Source organism: Anolis carolinensis, chromosome 1 (assembly GCF_035594765.1).
Source record: "Anolis carolinensis isolate JA03-04 chromosome 1, rAnoCar3.1.pri, whole genome shotgun sequence".
In the NCBI taxonomy this organism is placed as follows: domain Eukaryota; kingdom Metazoa; phylum Chordata; class Lepidosauria; order Squamata; family Dactyloidae; genus Anolis; species Anolis carolinensis.
In genome coordinates, this window is record NC_085841.1 from 175,977,868 (window position 1) to 175,992,361 (window position 14,494).

Below are 14,494 nucleotides of genomic sequence, written 5' to 3' on the forward strand. Positions count from 1 at the left end.
CTTAGAAATGGAGATGAACCCCCAGAGTCGGACACGACTAGACTTAATGTCAGGGGGAAACCTTAACCTTAACTGCTGTCCTGAAAACTGGAATCCTATCCACACTGCCATATAAAATCCAGAGTATCTGCTTTGAACTGGATTATATGGCAGTGTAGACTCAAATAATCCATTTCAAAGCCTGTAATCTGGATTATCTGCTTTGATAATCTGGATTATATGGAACTGTAGATCCACCCTAGCATTCAGAACAATGGGTTCAAATGACAAGAAAGGCGATTCCACCTGAACATCAGGAAGAACTTCCTCCCTGTAAGAGATAAAGGTCATTTATTATTATTACTTTCTTTTATCCCATACCGCCATGCTCCCCCTTTATTAATGATTTAGACGAAGGGTTAGAAGGCGCCAAATTGGGAGGGATCGTCAATACTCCAGAAGTCAGGAGCAGAAGCCAAAACAATTAACAGACTAGAGAGATGGGCCAAAACTAACAAAATGAAGTTCAACAGGGACAAATGCAAGATATACTCCACTTAGGCAGAAAAAAATGAAATGCAAAGATACAGAATGGGGATGCCTGGCTCAACAGCAGTACATGTGAAAAGGATCTTTGAGTTCTCGTGGACAACAACTTAAACATGAGCCTACAGTGTGATGCGGCAGGAAAAAAAGCCAACGGGATTTTGGCCTGTATAAATAGGACTCTAGTGCCTAGATCCAGGGAAGTCATGCTCCCCCTCTATTCTGCCTTGGTCAGACCACACCTGTAATATTGTGTCCAATTCTGGGCACCACAGTTGAAGGGAGATGTTGACAAGCTGGAATGTGTCTGAAGGAGGGAGACTAAAATGATCAAGGGTCTGGAGAACAAGCCCTATGAGGAGCAGCTTAAAGAAGTGGGCATATCTACCCTGCAGAAGAGAAGGCTGAGAAGAAACATGATGAGAGCCATGTGAGGGGAAGTCATAGGGAGGAGGGAGCAAGATTGTTTTCTGCTGCCCTGAAGATTAGGACACAGAACAACAGCTTCAAACTACAGGAAAGGAGATTCCCCCTGAACATTAGGAAAAACTGCTTAACTCTGAGAGCTGTTCAGCAGTGGAATTCTCTACCCCAGAGTGTGGTGGAGGCTCCTTCTTTGGAGGCTTTTAAACAGAAGCTGGATGGCCATCTGTCAGGGGTGCTTTGAATGTGATTTCCTGCTTCTTGGCAGGAGGTTGGACTGGATGACCCATGAGATCTCTTCCAGCTCTATGATTCTATGATTCAAGTGTGGAACACACATCTCAGAGCAAGGAGTCTAGATGGCCATCGGTCAGGGGTGCTTTGATTGTGCTTTCCCAAATCTCTCCCCCTCCCTCTTTTTAATGTGTTTTTAAAGAAGAAAATGTACTTTACAAATAACAAATAATGTATAAATGTACATTCACTTGGAACAATTTTTAAAAAGCAAAAGATCCACTTTAAAATGGTAGAAGCATAAAGTTGTGGTGAGGAAGCCGTGACCAACCTCTTACATTGGATACTCTTAAGTTTGATTCCACTGTATATTTAAAAAACTGAAACACAAAATACGAATTAAAAATAATAATGTTTAAAAATAATCCAGAAGGAAATGAAAAAGTAAGAGAATCTGAAGGAGGGGTAGGACCATTCAGGGAATAGGAGGGAACATAAGGAGGGAGGGGTACAGTGATGCACAGGACTAGGAGACTAGGGGTGGGATCATTAAATATATCTATAGTTACAATTTTCTGTGGGAGTCCCTGGTGGCGCAGCGGATTAAACCGCTGAGCTGCTTAACTTGCTGACAGGAAGGTCAACAGTTCAAATCCGGGTACTGGGGTGGGCTCTTGCCGTTAACCCCAGCTTCTGCCAACCTAGCAGTTCGAAAACATGCAAATGTGAGTAGAGGAATAGGTACCACTCTGACAGAAAGGTAACAGCACTCCATGCAGTCATGCCAGCCACATGACTTTGGAGGTGTCTGCGGACAACGCCGGCTCTTCGGCTTAGAAACAGAGATGAGCACCAACCCCCAGAGTCGGACATGACTAGACTTAATGTCAGGGGAAAACCTTTACCTTTACTTACCTAGAATTTTCTGATTAGTTGGAATGCTAACTGGTGGTACCAGCCATCACCCAACAAATTTTAAACTCATGGCAGGAAGTTGGACTGGATGGGTCTCTTCCAACTCTGTGATTCTATACGAGACCGCACTGACCATGAATTCAATTCAAATTACCGTCTATGGCAGTGCAAATCCAGCCTTGGAGACTAGAGGTAAGGCAGCTGCCAATGGCACTCTCAAAGCTGTGCAGAAAGTGGAGTGTCTGGTACATTGTTTGTCTTCCATCCAGTTTCTAGTCCCAACTCAAGTAGAATCCATCCGTTTTGTGCAGAAGTTGGCTCACTCTTCTAACCATCCATTCAGTGGATCTCCTTGCCTTGGGATTAGCATTAGGCCTGCTTCTTGACTTCCAAGAAGAGAGAGAGAGATGGATTTAGAAGCCACAGGCCTTTCAAATGCTGTTTGACCATTCCAAGAAAACAATGTCACCCCACAATCCTAAACGGTTTTCTTAAGAAGTCAGTCCAAGGCTTGTTGATGAATCAACAAACGAGCCAAAGGATTAAGAGCTGTTGATAAAAGCCCTTGCAGCTAAAGTATAGGTGGCCGGTTAAACTAATCCTGTGGTGAAAGGGTGAAACCATTGAAAGGACACGTCCTCCTGTAAACAGCATTCACACTTCCTTAGCAATTTAATGTTCAAAGCGCTTCACATCTCCCTGATCCTCACAACAACCTTGATGAGTTGGACCTCCTTCTTATTCTTCCCACACTACAGATGAAGGCTTACAGAGATAGCAAAGGGGAGTCAATTTGCAGTAAGTTTGTTTGGTATCTCTGAGACAATTACAGTCCAAGATCTCTGTGTGTTTTCTTAAGAACTTGGTAGCCACCAGAGGAGGGGCAGATCAGATTCGGACCATGATGTGGGAGGCGTGAGCAGACAAGTGTGTTAATACTTTCCACTGTGCCCTCTCTCTGTTTAAATTACCCTCTTCCCTAACCCATTTGTCACACAGAGAAGCTATGAATGCTACATGAGTAGCTGTCAATTTTCCCTAGATGGGGCAAACAACTTAAACCCAAACATTGCAAAGGCAAGGAGGATGTTAATAAACATATACACACATACTCTGCAACCTGGAGATGCTTTGATTTTTTTTTTAAACAAAAACAGAACTTTCACCATTTGGTCAGTAGAAGCCAAATCACAGTTGTTTGGATGGTTTTTCAACATATCTATTTATTTATCTATTTCTTTGGAGCAGTTATATCATATCTTTCAGCCAAAAAGCCTTCCACAATCACAGCAACTTACATATTCTTAATTTGGCACTTCCCTGCTCCCATGCTTACCACCTTAAATAAATTAATGGAGATAAAAGTCCTCCCAACAACCTAGGATTTTTTTCTCAGAATTTCTGAGCCATTTGATATAGCAAAATGATTAACAAACAAACCAGCAAAATGAAGTGCTTCTGATCTACTTACCTCTATCCCATTTCCCCATTGCCTACTTGTTTGCTCTTCCTCCTTCACCCAATAGGCAGCTAATATTTCATGGCTATCAAGCATGTTCAGTTTTCACTGGGATATTGGGGGTCATTCCCCCCAGCCAAGGATTTGTGTTTCCCCTGAGGCTGCTGCTCGCATCTCTTTTTTTGTGCTTAGATGGTGCCGATATTTGCCCCCATAAAGATCAGCACTGGAGAACCAGTGCAGATGTACCTTACTTAACCAACTAGATGTGTTCTGGGTGTTGCTTCTTTTGCAAAAAAACAAACAAAACAAAAAACAACTGGTATCAGAGGCAGAAATAAAGATGGAAAAAATAGGAATCATACAACGATAGAAACATTCTTCCCATGCAGGAACACACGATCAAAGCCCTCCTAACAGATGGCCAACCAGCCTCTGTTTAAAAATCTTCAGGGAATGAGACTCCACCACATGTGGAGGCAGCAAACCAGCAGGTTTCACAAAGCAGCAACAGACTGCTCTTGATCTCAGAAAACAGTATTTAAAAAATTTCTTCAACAGTTCCAGTCTGATTAATGATGCTCTGAAGAAATTGCACACAAATGATATTGTTCCTTAGCAGTTTCTGACAGGTGGAATGCTGCACGTCTTTGTTAAGACTAGGTTTAGTGAGTGAGAACAGCAGTGGATGTAGACAGCCATCAGATACTTCTGCAACATAATTGCCTGTGCTCCACTAATATGGCCACTCATATTAGCTGCTCCATCATATTGCTGTCCACTCAAATATTGCAGGTTCTCTCCAATCTTTTCCAGTGTTTTAAAAATAATGTCTGGAAGTCCTCCACCTGCCATATCACTTGTTTTAACAAAGCCTATAACGTTTTCTCTTATTCCTGCAACTTCAATATCAGCGTACCTTACTGAGAGCAATAATTGTTCTGAAATGCTTTCATCCAAAGTTTCACCTGCCAAAACAGAGAAACACTGTGATGCATTGCCTCTTTCAATAATTTTGGACTATCTTGTCACCACAAATGTTTATTAGTTCATTTTGTATTTGAGGACTAGTATATGGGGCATTCATAGCTGTAGTTTCAAGATCATCTTTCAGGCCAGTATCTCCTGATCTGGCACAAATATCAACAAGGCCCTGAAATTACCATCATTGTGCAAAGGTTCTTCACAGGTAATAGGTCCTGAATCATTGCTTCCTCTTAAAGCTAGTTCTTGTCAGCCACAAAGGACGATAGTTTCCACAATTGGCAGAGGTTTCTTTCTGTTTTCTTCTGCTTTGCTTTATTGTGATGTACATCAGGATGTTTTCCACTGTGAATTGGCAAGACATTTTCAGCCAAGTACAAGCTGTTCTGATAGTATTCTGTTTTTTGGTGGCTATTGAAGATTTCTGTTGCATATTTCCATTGCACAAATTGTTTAGCAACCAATGCACCAAGCTTCTGGTGACCACCTTTACCTCCAATTTCTCCTCCAAACACCAGAAAGTACTTATAGAGTGCACCTTGTAGTTGAAATGAGCCAGGGAAATGTGCTGAACCATTTGGATTGAAAACTTGGATGCCTCTTCTTATTTATCCTGGCAATGGAGTCTGTGGATTTTGCACTAATTGAGCTTTCACATGGTCATCGGAAACAGTATTGTTCAGATAAGGTGCAAGGTTTAACAATGACACTGCTTGTTATTTTTGGTTCTGTTCCATGGTCTCTTTGGCAGAGCTTGGATTAGATGAACCAGTGAGAGACACCTCATTTCAGCTTCCTCAGATTTGAGCTGCAGTCCAGGTGTGCATATTCTGGGCCCTTAATCAGTACCAGCTGCTGCAATGGTTCTCAATCTTCTGCCCCCTTGGTTTTTAATATTTGCCTTTTTCTTTTTTTCATGAACTCAAAACGTTTATTTGCTTTGATAGACATTTAGGGATTTTCTGCTGAGAAATCCCACCCAAAAAATGCAAAGAAACTGCCCGAACTGTAGAGTGAATCCCTGGGGTAAAGGCGTAGCAATGGGAACGCTATTATCCTTTGGAAAAGGGGAGGGGAGGGAGCAAGGAGGGAAAGGCCTAATTCCCCATTAGGAACCTGCTTTCTATCTCAAGCTGAAGCAAAGAGGACCATCAGGGGAGCAAAGCAGCCTTAAATAGCCTGCAGCTCCACCCCTGTCAACTGCTCCCACCAAGTCTGGTCTCCTTCATAGGGACTAGGCTTTGCTTGCTAGTTACAGGTGGGCCAATTTGGTTGCTTCCACTATATCTGCAATTACAATGTAAATTGGTGGAAAGGTAGGTGATGACAATGTGAATAAATTGTCAAAATAGTACTTGCAGTTCTGGAAGGACTTTTATTTTTTGCTTCTCATAGAAGTTAAAATTCATGAATAAGCTCGTTTTTTTAAAAATCTGAAATATTTGGAGGGGTTTGAACCCCTAACCCCCCACTTGGCTGCAGGCCTGTCTGTCATCAGTAATGGACTGGATGAGGGCCAACAAATTGAAATTAAATCCAGACAAGACAGAAGAACTCCTGGTCAGTCAGTCATAAGGTGAACCAGGGTGTGGGATTACAGCCTGTGTTGGACGGGGTTACACTCCCCCTGAAGACACAGGTCCACAGTGCCTTAGTCACATCCTATCTGGATTACTGCAACACTGTCTATGTCGGGCTGCCTTTGAAGATAGTTTGAAAGCTTCAACTGGCTCTGAAATCGGCAGCCAGGTTACTAACTGGAGCGCTACACAGAGAGAGAATCACTCCCATGTTGCAACAGCTCCATTGGCTGCTGGTTGGCTTCTGGACTAAATACAGAGTGCTGGTTATTACCCTTAAAGCCCTAAACAGTTAGGGCCCAGACTATTTGGTAAATTGCATCTTCAAATAGAAACCTGCTCGGGCACTACAGTCAGTGGAGAAGGCCCTACTCTTGGTCTCACCCCCATCTCAAACGCAGCTGGTGGGAACAAAGTATGGGGCCTTCTCTGTGATCGTCCCTCCTCTGGAACTCTCTCCCTAAAGAAATAAAAACGGCTCCCTCCTTACTCTATTTTTTAAAAAACAATCTAAAATGCATTTATGTACTTTAGCATATAGAGAAGAGGAGGCTTAGAATATTATACATAATTAACACTGACTGGAAATGGTGGTTCACCCTGACTTTCTTGGCTGTGTAAATTTTTTAATAATTTTAAATGTATTTTTAATTTGCCTAGATTTGTGTTGTGTTTTAATGTTAGATGTGCAGTAATTGATCAGTTATGTTATTATTTAATTTTTGATTGTGTGTTATAATTTTGTGTCATATGTGGATTTATTTCTGGGATTTGGTTGGATTGTTTATTTGTTTTTGTTGGTTTAGTGTGGCATTGAATGTTTGCCAATCTTTTGTTGGAAACTGCCCCGAGTCCCCTTGGGTAGATAGGTCCGGGATATAAATAGCATCATTTTGTTGTTGTTGTTGATGATGATGATGTTATTAATTATCATTAGGGTGAGCATGATTTTGTTTTTGTGTACTGAATTCGGCAGATTCGGTTGTCGAATCCATAAAAACAAGACAGGGCAGCCGAAGCCTTAGAAGGTACAGATGACAGCAGCCATATCTTTTTGGCTAATGGGGGAACTTGCTTTGTGCTGCACAAGCATTGAAGGAGCTTTGTGCTCCCTCCCAGGGCATGATTGGGAGTTGAGGTTTTTCTCTCTGTGTGTTTCTCACTTTCTTTCTCAACCAATAAGAGGCCTGGTTGACTGTGTCCATTCTCCTCCCCTCTTGTGGCATGCATTTGGTACTTCAGTTCCCAGAATCCCCTTGTGGTTTTCTTTTTAAAAAATGTTATGGTGAAAACTTTAAAAATTTCCAAAAAATTAGTGGATCAGTGAAACATTCTGATATTTGGCAGTCTTTCGGGAGTAAATTTGGCCTACAGGTGAGGCAAGTTCCATGCTGGTAGGCCTAAAAATGAGGGAGAAATGAGCCTCTAAGACTTCCCATTGGCGCCAATGGACCGAATCTTTCATGAAAGCAGAAACCCCTCCCAAATTTGGGAAGTTCCCTGAAAATGGAACAGGGGAGTCAGTTGAAAATCAGGCACTGAAAACGGCACAGCCAAATTACACACCCCAGTGGACATACTTGCAGAACTATTCTGGGGTAGCTGATTCATAGAATCATAGAGTTGGAAGAGACCTCATGGGGCCATCCAGTCCAAACCCCTGCCAAGAAGCAGGACAATCGCATTCAAAGCACCCCTGACAGATGGCCATCCAGCCTCTGCTTAAAAGCCTCCGAAGAAGGAGCCTCCACCACACTCCGAGGTAGATAGTTCCTCTGCTGAACAGCTCTCACAGTTAGGAAGTTCTTCCTAATGTTCAGGTGAAATCTCCTTTCCTGTAGTTTGAAGCCGTTGTTCCATGTCGTGGTTTCCAGAGCAGCAGAAAACAAGCTTGCAGGTGCAGGATTATCTGATCTTCTCATTCTCCTTATTCTACTGTTCACATATCCACATTAAGGGAATCTGTAAGTAGTTGCTGCCTGCCTTGCTTGTGGCAGAAAAGACCAGCCAAAGTAGAATCCTGCTGCATCTCAGCTCAAGTTGTATTGCATTGCTCACTGCAGACATGCTGCTGCAAGCCAACACTGAAAGTCTGCATTTCTCCAGCATTCCTTCATCATTCTTCCAATGCTGATGCTACTAAAAAGAATTCCAAATAAACAAAGAATGAGAAAGATAAAAGAGCACCAGATGTAGAAAAATGTTGTAAAAAGGAGCTTCATTGTCAGAGGCTTTATTTACTGCTGTATCACAAGTGACCACTAATACAGGGTGTTTAAAAAAGAACACCCTATTCACCATTTAAATTAAATGGTGAATAGGGAGTTCTTTTTCAAACACCCTGTATATCCTGCCATGATAACCACAACTGAACGTGCTATCAAAATTCAGGTAAATAGGGGCAAGAAATGTGGCATTTCTACATTATATTTATCTTCCCCCACCCTTTTAAACAAAGAAGTGTTCTTTGTGTGCCTTATTTACAAGTAGATTAATTGCTCTGAAAGTTCCTTAGAAGTGTAAACGAGTTGTGCAGGGAATACAGTGTGCACTTAATTGCCCTTTAAACATGTCACACATGTTGTTAAGTGTAAGCAGGAAATCTGATGGCACCAATAGCAAAGATGGGGGTATCTCCATCTTTGCTATTGTTGTGGTCTTCAAGTCATTTCTGACTTATGAAGACTCTAAAGTAAGTCCTGTCACTGGGATTTCTTGATAAAATATCTGTGGACGGATTGCTTTTACCTCTGAGACTGAGATCGTGTGAAATGCCCCAAAGTCGCTCAGTAAGCTTCCATCACTGAGCGGAGTTTCAAAACCTGGTCTCTCAAAGTTTTAGTTCCAGTCCAACATTCAACCCACTACACCACACAATTTTGTCTTCTCTCTATATGCTAATAAAAATAGGTTTAAATTCATTTAGTCATAAAAATATGTATATACCGCCCTTCTAATGTATATGCAACATTGCTAACGGAGTTCAAAGCCATGATGAAAAACACTGAAATTACACAACTGGATGATTTGGGTAGATAATGCAACAATATTACTTGAAATTCAATAATATGTAGTCAAAGATGTAAAAAGACAGGAGTTATTTATTATTATTATTATTATTATTATTAATAATAATAATAATAATAATTATTATTATTTTATTTCTAGACTGCCCTCTCTTCCCGGAGAAACTCAGGGCGGAACTTGCTCCCACCAACCGAGCTTGTGATGGGAGTGGGACCCAGAGGAGGGAATGGTCTGTATAGGGAGATGTGATTAGACAAATAGCCTGGACCCAAACCATTTAGGGCTTTATAGGTAACAACCAGCACTTTGTATTTAGCCCGGAAGCTATGGAGCTGCCATAGTATGGGAGTCGTCCTCTCACAATAGTAAGCAGTCTAGCCACCGTTCTCTGCACTAATTGCAGCTTCCGAACTACCCTCAAAGAAGCCCCACATAGAAAGCATTGCAGTAGTCCGGTCAGGATGTGACTAAGGTGTGGACTACCATGGCTGGCGTCTCAAGGTATGGGCTCAGCGGGCGCACAAGTTTTAGCGGTGCAAAGGCACTCCTGGCCACTGCCGACACCTGAAGTACAAAGGTCAGCAATGAGCCCAGGATTTAACTTCGACTTGTTGGCCTTCATCCAGTCCATAGAATCATACAATCATAGAATCCTAGAGTTGGAAGAGATGTTGTGGGCCATCCAGTCCAACTCCCTGCCAAGAAGCAGAAAAATCGCATTCAAAGTACTCTTGATAGATGGCCATCCAGCCTCTCCTTAAAAGCCTCCAAAGAAGAAGCCTCCACCACACTCTGAGACAGAGAGTTCCACTGCCGAACAGCCCTCACAGTTAGAAAGTTCTTCCTAATGTTCAGGTGGAATCTCCTTTCCTGTAGTTTGAATCTGTTGTTCCACATCCTAGTCTCCAGGACAGCAAAAAACAAGCTTGCTCCCTCCTCCCTATGACTTTCCCTCACATATTGATACATGGCCCGCATCATGTCTCTTGTCATCCTTCTCTGCAGGCTAAACATGCCCAGCTCTTTAAGCCGCTCCTCATAGGGCTTGTTCTTCAGAGCCTTGATCATTTTAGTCGCCCTTCTTCGGACACATTCCAGCTTGTCAACATCTCCCTTCAATTGCAGTGCCCAGAATTGGGCACAGTATTCCAGGTGTGGTCTGACCAAGGCAGAATAGAGGGGAAACCACTGAGAGGTCCTGGAAAACCAGCAGGGACACACTCCCCCCTCTAGCTCTCTTCGTAGGTCATCTGCCATGCTGTTTCAGTTCCGTAACCAGGCCTGAAACCAGATTGAAATGCATCCAGATAATCAGTTTCATCCAAGAAATGTTTGAGTTGTGAGGCCACCACCTTCTCTAGAACCTTACCCAGAAAGGGGAAATTTTATACTGGCCTGTAGTTGTTCAGTTGAGGGATCCAGTGCCTTTTTTTTTCCACCAAGATCTTACTACTGCCTCCTTGAGTGTAATTGGCATTATGACTTGGGTCAAGGAGGCGTTCACCAGCACGTTCACCCACTTCACCAGTGTGCCCCCACCCGGCCCGATTTTATAAGCCAGGACGGGCAAGGATCCAGAGAACAAGTTGTTGGCTCATTTCTCCTAAGATCTTGTCCACACTCTTGGGCCAAACAAGCTGAAAAGAATCCATTAAACAGGACAAGCAGATGCCTCATTCACATTCACGGAGACTGCATCTAATTCAGAGCAGATCAGAGCAACTTTATCCACAAAGAACCTAGCAAAGTCTTCACTACAAACTGCCAATTGGTCAGGGGCCCCTGGCTGAATAAGGTTTTAAAATCCCCTGAAACAGTTCTCTAATGCGGTTCTTTGCGGATGCAATTTTGGTGGCAATATATGTGAAGATGCTATGTGTGAAGATGTGTTTAGTCAGCGCTATATATTTTAATGTCAATTTTTAAATGTGTATTTCATAATAGGGCAGATAGCCTTATTATAAAACCACAGAGAGCAGTCAGTTCAAGACACCTGATTCTAAGGAAGGGCATGGTCTTTCTGTCTCTAGGCTGTATTTTTATGATATTGAAATGAAATAAGAGAAAAAGAGGAAGGAAGGAAGGAAGGAAGGAAGGAAGGAAGGAAGGAAGGAAGGAAGGAAGGAAGGAAGGAAGGAAGGAAGGAAGGAAGGAAGGAAGGAAGGAAGGAAGACACCTGGATTAGAATTTGAAAATGACTCAAGCAATCACTTCAATAAAATGTCAAAAGAAAGCATTAAGTAGTGGGACCACGAAGGATCTGTATTACATCTGGTACTCTTCTTCTTAAATGAATTTCCTGAATGCTGTAAGCTGTCAAGGATCACTGTCACAGGCATCCAGTACATACAAAGGGGCCATTGGCAATGAGGTGGGGAAAGACAGAAATTAGTTAACATAAATAGTTTCAATGAAGAATCAACTCATATGCAGAAGTAAATGAGATTAAACAGGATATGGTTCTGTATACACAACTCCTCAGAAACCAAAACTTTCCCTAAAACAGATGGTCACCATAGAGAGGAACACAAAATGATTTTATTTACAGTTTTTACCAATCTCCTGAATAACTAATGCCAAAAGGATAGTTTCATCTGTGGCATTCCATACTCTATCCTAAACAAAGAATGGAGAGGAGGGTTTACATACAGATGTACAAAATCAGGGGAAGCTCTTAATACAACCTTCCTCTGGGGACATGGTATAATAGCCAATGCAAAAATATTGTTGGCAGCACAACATACTTCCTTCCCCTGATCTTCTTTGGAAACCAAAGAGAAACCTATGGGATCTTGTTTTTTATGGCATCCTCTATATTGGCATTTTAGGGGATAAATTACGGTCAGCGAAAGCTTCATTGAAAATGTCACTGGCATTTTCTCCCTTGGCTCGCAATGGTGGGAGGGAGAGGGAATGCTGGATCACTTCAACTTTAAAAAATCCAACATAAACCTGCCTACCCCAGTTTATTTCAGAGGAAAGGAATTTGACCATGGCTCAGTGCTGGCTTTTCCCAAAAGACAAATTCTGAGCTCATAAGTATATTAGGTAATTTTTTTAAAAAAGTGGGATCATTTTGAAGGTGATATCATTGAACGGATACTTCGTTATTTGGAAAACTGAGTGAACAGTGTGCCAACATCTCAGCTAGATAATGAAAAGCTCCCAAATGTTGCTGCCACAGTGGGCAAATGAGTGACAAAACAGGAGATGTTTTTAGTGTGAAATCTTACAGAAAACAGGACAAAATGTCCAAATCTTATACCCTGCCCCTAAGCCAAAAAGGCTCACAGGCTGTTTCAAGCGTGTAAATAGCTACATCAATCTGAATCTGACCTGATCCACTATCCACACATCCAGCAAACCCATTGGTATGTTGCTAACAACAACCAGCTCTCTGCCAGAGAATTGCTGCTGACTTCACATTTCTGGTGATTCCACAACAGGGCTCCCAGAAATGTTATGCTGCCTGCAAGCCTCTAGGAGGGAGTGGCCCCGATGCACCCCTGGCCCAGATGACCATGTAGTCTGCCAAAGGACTACAAGGATGCTCCCAGGCTTCTATGGAGCAACTCCACAGTGCTTTAGCTTGGCTTATTCAGGTAAATGAAGACATGGCACTGTGTGTAATTTTAGTCAAGTGGTCATTGCATTTTAAAAAGTAAACACATAACAGGGTTGTGTTTGCGTAACACCTTGCTTTCCTCCTTTCTTTTTGTTTTTGTTTCCCCCTTGATTTCGAATTAAGACTATATTTTTCTAGATAAGAAGACTTCCTGCAGCTGCCAGTACAGGGGGTGCTACTTGAATACAAAAAAAAAAAAAGTCAAGCCCTTCTAAGTTGCCCTTGCTACTTCTTCGCTTGAGAACTCTGGATCTTGAAGTTCACTGCACTTTGAAACTGTAATCATGATCTAAAAGACACTGTCTGATTCTTATAGCCTTAGCCTTGTAATTGCCACCCCAAGGGACTCACAAAAAGCAATAAATTGTTTTGCAAAAATCCAAGGAAACTAGGCTTTAGGTAGACAGCAGAGAAATGATTTTTTTTTTGCTCATTAGCACAATGAATATGTGTTTAATTAAACACTTAGTTTCTTTAATTAAATACTCTGGAATTAATACTGAAATTCCAATGCCTGTTAACTGTTTGAGTTAAAAAATTAACTACCCATATATACTCGTGTTGAAGTCTAGTATAGCATTTAGGGCCAAAATCATGGACTTTGTGATATGACCCATAGATAAGTTGAGGATCATTACCCAACTTATCTGGAAAGGGGGAAATACCAGCAACACCTCTAGTGATAGATAGATAGATAGATAGATAGATAGATAGATAGATAGATAGATAGATAGATAGATGGATGGATGGATGGATGGATGGATGGATAGATAGAGATAGACAGACAGACAGACAGACAGACACAAACAAACAGTAAAGTACTGTACAGTATTTACATTGACCAACTGATACATCGACACAGGTTTTTCAGATGGATTTTTAACTAAAATTTCTAGATTTATACATTTCAACTTAAATTATAATTTAATTGACTTTAACTAATTAGTTCCCCGCTCTGACTTTGGAAAAGGCCACTTGGAGTGGAGGAATAGTGAGAGGGAATGTTATGTAACTCCAAAGACACACTTATCCATGGCAACTTCCTATACAGCTAATCTCTTCTCCTTTTCATGGGTACCAGACATGCCATGTTAGTCTGGAATGCAACGGATGAGAGCAATTTGGGAAACGGTGATTGGCATATAGAGCATGGAGTAATCACTCTCTCTTTTCATACACACTCACACTGCTGCTTTTCTGATTCAGATTTCTTTTACAGAATTTATTTGGCTTCAGTAGGCACAACTGTCAGGATTTCCTAACACACATTGTTGTATCCTGTGCAGTTCTTCTCGAACAGCACAATAGAAATCTATAAAAGTATGAACCATGTGAATAGATAGACACCTCTTCTCACATAGCAGATGAGAATATATGGAAGTCAAATATAGAAGTCAGCCAATTAATCTGATTGGCAGTAGGCTGGGAATTTGCTGTCACAAGACCTGGTACTGTTTCACACAGGATTAGAGACAAACTGAACATGCATAGGGCTTTCACATGCAGGATAATGAGAGCATAGCTGATGGACACTCATCTGTATTTTTGACAGTATTTTCAGGTGAAGCATTTTACAATCTCTTCATAATGCTCCTGGGGCTGTGTCGTTTTGCCAGCCGTCACTGGGGAAATGGCAGTCACACGAGGCCTTTGTGGCTACTTTCAAATCTACCTTTGTCTTCCTTTCCTGATAGCCAAATGACAGTCTCCATTTATTTACAA